The sequence below is a fragment of the Fringilla coelebs genome (genome assembly GCF_963513975.1).
Source record: "Fringilla coelebs genome assembly, chromosome: 2".
Classification (NCBI taxonomy): domain Eukaryota; kingdom Metazoa; phylum Chordata; class Aves; order Passeriformes; family Fringillidae; genus Fringilla; species Fringilla coelebs.
In genome coordinates, this window is record NC_140029.1 from 117,084,209 (window position 1) to 117,093,209 (window position 9,001).

The window sequence follows — 9,001 nt, forward strand, 5'->3', positions numbered from 1 at the left end:
TTGTGCACCTGACATAGACTGGCATGCCCAGATGTCTGAGAGATAAGTAGAGGGCCAAGACCCACAGAGGGGATGAAAGTGGGGTGCTGGGTAGGGACCCACCGGGAGGGGAATTTGATTTGGCTTTGGGGATGGGGGTGTCCGCAAAGTGGCTCCTTAGGCCACATACAAGGAAAGTCTCACTTTTGGATGGCAGAGCTGAGGTGCGCAGGGCAGAGCGGTCCCGGTGTGTGTGGTGTCACTTGTCCGTCGTGCGTTCTGTGTTGTTTGGGTATGTCCTGTCTTTTACCTTAGGCCTTTGAGGGGCCTATCAGAAACGCTGGCATCATTCTTAGCATTGGTGATCTGTGTTGTTGGTCCTGGCACCTGTGCTAAGAACTTTTGACTCAGGAGCTCAGACTTGCATCAGAATCTCTTCTTTCTTGAGAAGCATCCATTCCCATGTCTTTTCAGGTCTTGTTCTGAGCTGTCTGGACAGCTGCACCCTGCAAGGATCCATTATGGCAGATGAGGACTTGTTAGAATGTGAGGTCAGGGAGAGGAGTCTGGCTGTAGGGTTCTCGGGCATCCATCTTTGATTTATTCCAGGAACTGCATTCACTTAGCATCTTTTTCCTCCAGGCTTCTCTGAGCCTCATCAGCGCACCATCGATCTCATCTCAGTTATCTCATTTTGCCTTCTCTCAGTCCTTGCAGTCTTTTTCCTTGCCAAGAGGTTTCTGTCCCTGTTGTGTCCCCATTGTTTGTCATGTCCTGTTGTGTGTCACGGGTGTCTGCACAGGTTTGTGCTGGAGCTGCTCTGCCCTGCTGCATAGCTTGGTGCAATAGGCAAAGTGCTGGGGACTTGCAGTGGGTAATGTGGGGTGTTGTTGGTCTCTAGATGGGATTTGTAGATGGACCCAAGATATCTGGAGCTCTTAAGTTATCCTGCAGCACTTTGACTATTGTCCTCACTTTTTTTTTCAGATTCATATGGATTAAATCTGTTCCAGGGGGCTCGATCTCGGGTGAGGGGCATCCCCCAAGCAGGTCAGTCAGTGTTTGTCTCTGCATGGGGAATGTAAATGGTGACTGTGTCACAGCACTGTTCTTTGTCTTTCTTTCCAGGAGGTAAACCTGGATACCAGCAGTCAAGGTGAGCATTGGAGAGAAGCAGTTGTTATTGCTCAGGTCTCAATTTCTGGTGCAGCTCTAAGTTTCCATTCTCATTTGTGCCCTTTAGGCAATCCTCTCTGCCAGGCCCCCATCCCCAGCTGGCCGATGGATCAGGTTTGCTGCTCCTGTGAGTCCTCTGGATGCATTTAGAGGACTCTGTGATGACGCCTCAGCCTTTTCTATTAGAAGGTGCCACCCAGGTAGATTTTGGCAACTGCTGAGGAGATGCGGTGAGTCCGGGAGGTAGGGAGAAGGGGCGAGGCTCAACTCAGGTGTCAGCAGTGCCACATCACCTTGTCTGCCCTTACCTCAGGTGCACCCTGTGATAATGGTGTCGGCCTCCGAGCAAGCCTGAAGTCTGCAGTTCGAGGAGCCGGGCATTCTCAGGAGAATGGTGAGTAGCAGAATTGTGTTTTGGTCACTGTGCTGCTGAGGTTGTGCACTGATGTTTGGTTTCCTTTCTCTAGGCAGACTAAAAGACAACAGCCTGGTGAAAGCAGGAGCTTCCCAGATGGCGAGGTGGCCTTCTTGTGCACCTGACACAGACTGGCCTGCCCTGATGTCTGAGAGATAAGTAGAGGGCCAAGACCCACAGAGGGGATGAAAGTGGGGTGCTGGATTGGGACCCACCGGGAGGCGATTTTGATTTGGCTTTGGAGATGGGGGTGTCCACAAAGTGGCTCCTTAGGCCACCTAAAAGGAAAGTCTCGCTTTTGATGGCAGAGCTGAGGTGCGCAGGGCAGAGCGGTCCCGGTGTGTGTGGTGTCACTTGTCCGTCGTGCGTTCTGTGTTGTTTGGGTATGTCCTGTCTTTTACCTTAGTCCTTTGAGGGGCCTCTCGGGAACCCTGGCATCATTCTTAGCATTGGTGATCTGTGTTGTTCGTCCTGGCACCTGTGCTAAGAACTTTTGACTCAGGAGCTCAGACTTGCGTCAGAATCTCTTCTCTCTTTAGAAGCATCCATTCCCATGTCTTTTCAGGTCTTGTTCTGAGCTGTCTGGACAGCTGCACCCTGCAAGGATCCATTATGGCAGATGAGGACTTGTTAGAATGTGAGGTCAGGGAGAGGATTCTGGCTGTAGGGTTCTCGGGCATCCATCTCTGATTTATTCCAAGAACTGCATTCAGTTAGCATTGTCTCCCTCCAGGCATGTCTGAGCCTCATCAGCGCACCATCGATCTCAGCTCAGTTATCTCATTTGGCCTTCTCTGAGTCCTTGCAGTCATTTTCCTTGCCAAGAGATTTCTGTCCCTGTTGTGTCCCCTTTTTTTGTCATGTCATGTCCTGTTGTGTGTCACGGGTGTCTGCACAGGTTTGTGCTGGAGCTGCTCTGCCCTGCTGCATAGCCTGGTGTAATAGGAAAACTCCTGGGTACTTGAAATTGGTAATGTGGTGTGTAGTTGGATTCTAGATGGGATTTGTCGATGGACACAAGATGTGTGGAGCTTTTAAGTTATCCTGCAGCACTTGGACTTTGATTCAAACTTTTTTTTTTTTCAGATATATATGGATTAAATCTGTTCCAGAGGGCCCCATCCCCGGTGGGGGGGTTACCCCTTATCAGGTCAGTCAGTGTTTGTCTCTGCAGCAGTTGTGTAAATGGCGACTGTGTTACAGCACGGTTCTTTGTCTTTCTTTTTAGGAAGTCAAGACAGATATCAGCAGTCAAGGTGGTGAGCAGTGGGCCAGGTGAGCATTAAATAGTGTGCTGAAGCAGTTTGTTATTGCTCAAGTCTCATTTTCTGGTGCACCTCTCAGCATCTCTTCTCGTTTGTGTGCTTTAGGCAATCCACTTGGAGTCTGTCAAGCGCCGTCACCAATCGGCCGATGCTCCGGGTTTGCTGCTCCTGTGAGCCCTGTGGACGCATTAGAGGACTTGGTGATGAAGCCTTTGCCTTTCAAATCACAGGTGCCACCCAGGTAGCCTTTGGCAATTACCTAAGAGTTGGGGTGAGTCGGGAAGGTCAGGAGGATGGGAAGAGAGGGTCCCCTCAGGTTTCAGCAATGCCACATCACCTTGTCTGCCCTTAGCCCAGGTGCACCCTGGCACAGTGGTGTCGGTCTCTGAGCAAGCCTGAAGCGTGGGGCCCCAGGAGCCGGGCATCCTTAGGAGACGGTGAGTACTGGAATTGTGAGGTTTTGGGAAATTGGCTGCCCTGATCGTGCACTGATGTTTGGTTTTCTTTCTCTTGGCAGACTCAGAGACAACAGCCTGGTGTCAGACAGAGCTTCCCAGATGGCGAGGTGGCCTTCTTGTGCACCTGACATAGACTGGCATGCCCAGATGTCTGAGAGATAAGTAGAGGGCCAAGACCCACAGAGGGGATGAAAGTGGGGTGCTGGGTAGGGACCCACCGGGAGGGGAATTTGATTTGGCTTTGGGGATGGGGGTGTCCGCAAAGTGGCTCCTTAGGCCACATACAAGGAAAGTCTCACTTTTGGATGGCAGAGCTGAGGTGCGCAGGGCAGAGCGGTCCCGGTGTGTGTGGTGTCACTTGTCCGTCGTGCGTTCTGTGTTGTTTGGGTATGTCCTGTCTTTTACCTTAGGCCTTTGAGGGGCCTCTCAGAAACCCTGGCATCATTCTTAGCATTGGTGATCTGTGTTGTTGGTCCTGGCACCTGTGCTAAGAACTTTTGACTCAGGAGCTCAGACTTGCATCAGAATCTCTTCTTTCTTGAGAAGCATCCATTCCCATGTCTTTTCAGGTCTTGTTCTGAGCTGTCTGGACAGCTGCACCCTGCAAGGATCCATTATGGCAGATGAGGACTTGTTAGAATGTGAGGTCAGGGAGAGGAGTCTGGCTGTAGGGTTCTCGGGCATCCATCTTTGATTTATTCCAGGAACTGCATTCACTTAGCATCTTTTTCCTCCAGGCTTCTCTGAGCCTCATCAGCGCACCATCGATCTCATCTCAGTTATCTCATTTTGCCTTCTCTCAGTCCTTGCAGTCTTTTTCCTTGCCAAGAGGTTTCTGTCCCTGTTGTGTCCCCATTGTTTGTCATGTCCTGTTGTGTGTCACGGGTGTCTGCACAGGTTTGTGCTGGAGCTGCTCTGCCCTGCTGCATAGCTTGGTGCAATAGGCAAAGTGCTGGGGACTTGCAGTGGGTAATGTGGGGTGTTGTTGGTCTCTAGATGGGATTTGTAGATGGACCCAAGATATCTGGAGCTCTTAAGTTATCCTGCAGCACTTTGACTATTGTCCTCACTTTTTTTTTCAGATTCATATGGATTAAATCTGTTCCAGGGGGCTCGATCTCGGGTGAGGGGCATCCCCCAAGCAGGTCAGTCAGTGTTTGTCTCTGCATGGGGAATGTAAATGGTGACTGTGTCACAGCACTGTTCTTTGTCTTTCTTTCCAGGAGGTAAACCTGGATACCAGCAGTCAAGGTGAGCATTGGAGAGAAGCAGTTGTTATTGCTCAGGTCTCAATTTCTGGTGCAGCTCTAAGTTTCCATTCTCATTTGTGCCCTTTAGGCAATCCTCTCTGCCAGGCCCCCATCCCCAGCTGGCCGATGGATCAGGTTTGCTGCTCCTGTGAGTCCTCTGGATGCATTTAGAGGACTCTGTGATGACGCCTCAGCCTTTTCTATTAGAAGGTGCCACCCAGGTAGATTTTGGCAACTGCTGAGGAGATGCGGTGAGTCCGGGAGGTAGGGAGAAGGGGCGAGGCTCAACTCAGGTGTCAGCAGTGCCACATCACCTTGTCTGCCCTTACCTCAGGTGCACCCTGTGATAATGGTGTCGGCCTCCGAGCAAGCCTGAAGTCTGCAGTTCGAGGAGCCGGGCATTCTCAGGAGAATGGTGAGTAGCAGAATTGTGTTTTGGTCACTGTGCTGCTGAGGTTGTGCACTGATGTTTGGTTTCCTTTCTCTAGGCAGACTAAAAGACAACAGCCTGGTGAAAGCAGGAGCTTCCCAGATGGCGAGGTGGCCTTCTTGTGCACCTGACACAGACTGGCCTGCCCTGATGTCTGAGAGATAAGTAGAGGGCCAAGACCCACAGAGGGGATGAAAGTGGGGTGCTGGATTGGGACCCACCGGGAGGCGATTTTGATTTGGCTTTGGAGATGGGGGTGTCCACAAAGTGGCTCCTTAGGCCACCTAAAAGGAAAGTCTCGCTTTTGATGGCAGAGCTGAGGTGCGCAGGGCAGAGCGGTCCCGGTGTGTGTGGTGTCACTTGTCCGTCGTGCGTTCTGTGTTGTTTGGGTATGTCCTGTCTTTTACCTTAGTCCTTTGAGGGGCCTCTCGGGAACCCTGGCATCATTCTTAGCATTGGTGATCTGTGTTGTTCGTCCTGGCACCTGTGCTAAGAACTTTTGACTCAGGAGCTCAGACTTGCGTCAGAATCTCTTCTCTCTTTAGAAGCATCCATTCCCATGTCTTTTCAGGTCTTGTTCTGAGCTGTCTGGACAGCTGCACCCTGCAAGGATCCATTATGGCAGATGAGGACTTGTTAGAATGTGAGGTCAGGGAGAGGATTCTGGCTGTAGGGTTCTCGGGCATCCATCTCTGATTTATTCCAAGAACTGCATTCAGTTAGCATTGTCTCCCTCCAGGCATGTCTGAGCCTCATCAGCGCACCATCGATCTCATCTCAGTTATCTCATTTGGCCTTCTCTGAGTCCTTGCAGTCATTTTCCTTGCCAAGAGATTTCTGTCCCTGTTGTGTCCCCTTTTTTTGTCATGTCATGTCCTGTTGTGTGTCACGGGTGTCTGCACAGGTTTGTGCTGGAGCTGCTCTGCCCTGCTGCATAGCCTGGTGTAATAGGAAAACTCCTGGGTACTTGAAATTGGTAATGTGGTGTGTAGTTGGATTCTAGATGGGATTTGTCGATGGACACAAGATGTGTGGAGCTTTTAAGTTATCCTGCAGCACTTGGACTTTGATTCAAACTTTTTTTTTTTTCAGATATATATGGATTAAATCTGTTCCAGAGGGCCCCATCCCCGGTGGGGGGGTTACCCCTTATCAGGTCAGTCAGTGTTTGTCTCTGCAGCAGTTGTGTAAATGGCGACTGTGTTACAGCACGGTTCTTTGTCTTTCTTTTTAGGAAGTCAAGACAGATATCAGCAGTCAAGGTGGTGAGCAGTGGGCCAGGTGAGCATTAAATAGTGTGCTGAAGCAGTTTGTTATTGCTCAAGTCTCATTTTCTGGTGCACCTCTCAGCATCTCTTCTCGTTTGTGTGCTTTAGGCAATCCACTTGGAGTCTGTCAAGCGCCGTCACCAATCGGCCGATGCTCCGGGTTTGCTGCTCCTGTGAGCCCTGTGGACGCATTAGAGGACTTGGTGATGAAGCCTTTGCCTTTTCAATTCACAGGTGCCACCCAGGTAGCCTTTGGCAATTACCTAAGAGTTGGGGTGAGTCGGGAAGGTCAGGAGGATGGGAAGAGAGGGTCCCCTCAGGTTTCAGCAATGCCACATCACCTTGTCTGCCCTTAGCCCAGGTGCACCCTGGCACAGTGGTGTCGGTCTCTGAGCAAGCCTGAAGCGTGGGGCCCCAGGAGCCGGGCATCCTTAGGAGACGGTGAGTACTGGAATTGTGAGGTTTTGGGAAATTGGCTGCCCTGATCGTGCACTGATGTTTGGTTTTCTTTCTCTTGGCAGACTCAGAGACAACAGCCTGGTGTCAGACAGAGCTTCCCAGATGGCGAGGTGGCCTTCTTGTGCACCTGACATAGACTGGCATGCCCAGATGTCTGAGAGATAAGTAGAGGGCCAAGACCCACAGAGGGGATGAAAGTGGGGTGCTGGGTAGGGACCCACCGGGAGGGGAATTTGATTTGGCTTTGGGGATGGGGGTGTCCGCAAAGTGGCTCCTTAGGCCACATACAAGGAAAGTCTCACTTTTGGATGGCAGAGCTGAGGTGCGCAGGGCAGAGCGGTCCCGGTGTGTGTGGTGTCACTTGTCCGTCGTGCGTTCTGTGTTGTTTGGGTATGTCCTGTCTTTTACCTTAGGCCTTTGAGGGGCCTCTCAGAAACCCTGGCATCATTCTTAGCATTGGTGATCTGTGTTGTTGGTCCTGGCACCTGTGCTAAGAACTTTTGACTCAGGAGCTCAGACTTGCATCAGAATCTCTTCTTTCTTGAGAAGCATCCATTCCCATGTCTTTTCAGGTCTTGTTCTGAGCTGTCTGGACAGCTGCACCCTGCAAGGATCCATTATGGCAGATGAGGACTTGTTAGAATGTGAGGTCAGGGAGAGGAGTCTGGCTGTAGGGTTCTCGGGCATCCATCTTTGATTTATTCCAGGAACTGCATTCACTTAGCATCTTTTTCCTCCAGGCTTCTCTGAGCCTCATCAGCGCACCATCGATCTCATCTCAGTTATCTCATTTTGCCTTCTCTCAGTCCTTGCAGTCTTTTTCCTTGCCAAGAGGTTTCTGTCCCTGTTGTGTCCCCATTGTTTGTCATGTCCTGTTGTGTGTCACGGGTGTCTGCACAGGTTTGTGCTGGAGCTGCTCTGCCCTGCTGCATAGCTTGGTGCAATAGGCAAAGTGCTGGGGACTTGCAGTGGGTAATGTGGGGTGTTGTTGGTCTCTAGATGGGATTTGTAGATGGACCCAAGATATCTGGAGCTCTTAAGTTATCCTGCAGCACTTTGACTATTGTCCTCACTTTTTTTTTCAGATTCATATGGATTAAATCTGTTCCAGGGGGCTCGATCTCGGGTGAGGGGCATCCCCCAAGCAGGTCAGTCAGTGTTTGTCTCTGCATGGGGAATGTAAATGGTGACTGTGTCACAGCACTGTTCTTTGTCTTTCTTTCCAGGAGGTAAACCTGGATACCAGCAGTCAAGGTGAGCATTGGAGAGAAGCAGTTGTTATTGCTCAGGTCTCAATTTCTGGTGCAGCTCTAAGTTTCCATTCTCATTTGTGCCCTTTAGGCAATCCTCTCTGCCAGGCCCCCATCCCCAGCTGGCCGATGGATCAGGTTTGCTGCTCCTGTGAGTCCTCTGGATGCATTTAGAGGACTCTGTGATGACGCCTCAGCCTTTTCTATTAGAAGGTGCCACCCAGGTAGATTTTGGCAACTGCTGAGGAGATGCGGTGAGTCCGGGAGGTAGGGAGAAGGGGCGAGGCTCAACTCAGGTGTCAGCAGTGCCACATCACCTTGTCTGCCCTTACCTCAGGTGCACCCTGTGATAATGGTGTCGGCCTCCGAGCAAGCCTGAAGTCTGCAGTTCGAGGAGCCGGGCATTCTCAGGAGAATGGTGAGTAGCAGAATTGTGTTTTGGTCACTGTGCTGCTGAGGTTGTGCACTGATGTTTGGTTTCCTTTCTCTTGGCAGACTAAAAGACAACAGCCTGGTGAAAGCAGGAGCTTCCCAGATGGCGAGGTGGCCTTCTTGTGCACCTGACACAGACTGGCCTGCCCTGATGTCTGAGAGATAAGTAGAGGGCCAAGACCCACAGAGGGGATGAAAGTGGGGTGCTGGATTGGGACCCACCGGGAGGCGATTTTGATTTGGCTTTGGAGATGGGGGTGTCCACAAAGTGGCTCCTTAGGCCACCTAAAAGGAAAGTCTCGCTTTTGATGGCAGAGCTGAGGTGCGCAGGGCAGAGCGGTCCCGGTGTGTGTGGTGTCACTTGTCCGTCGTGCGTTCTGTGTTGTTTGGGTATGTCCTGTCTTTTACCTTAGTCCTTTGAGGGGCCTCTCGGGAACCCTGGCATCATTCTTAGCATTGGTGATCTGTGTTGTTCGTCCTGGCACCTGTGCTAAGAACTTTTGACTCAGGAGCTCAGACTTGCGTCAGAATCTCTTCTCTCTTTAGAAGCATCCATTCCCATGTCTTTTCAGGTCTTGTTCTGAGCTGTCTGGACAGCTGCACCCTGCAAGGATCCATT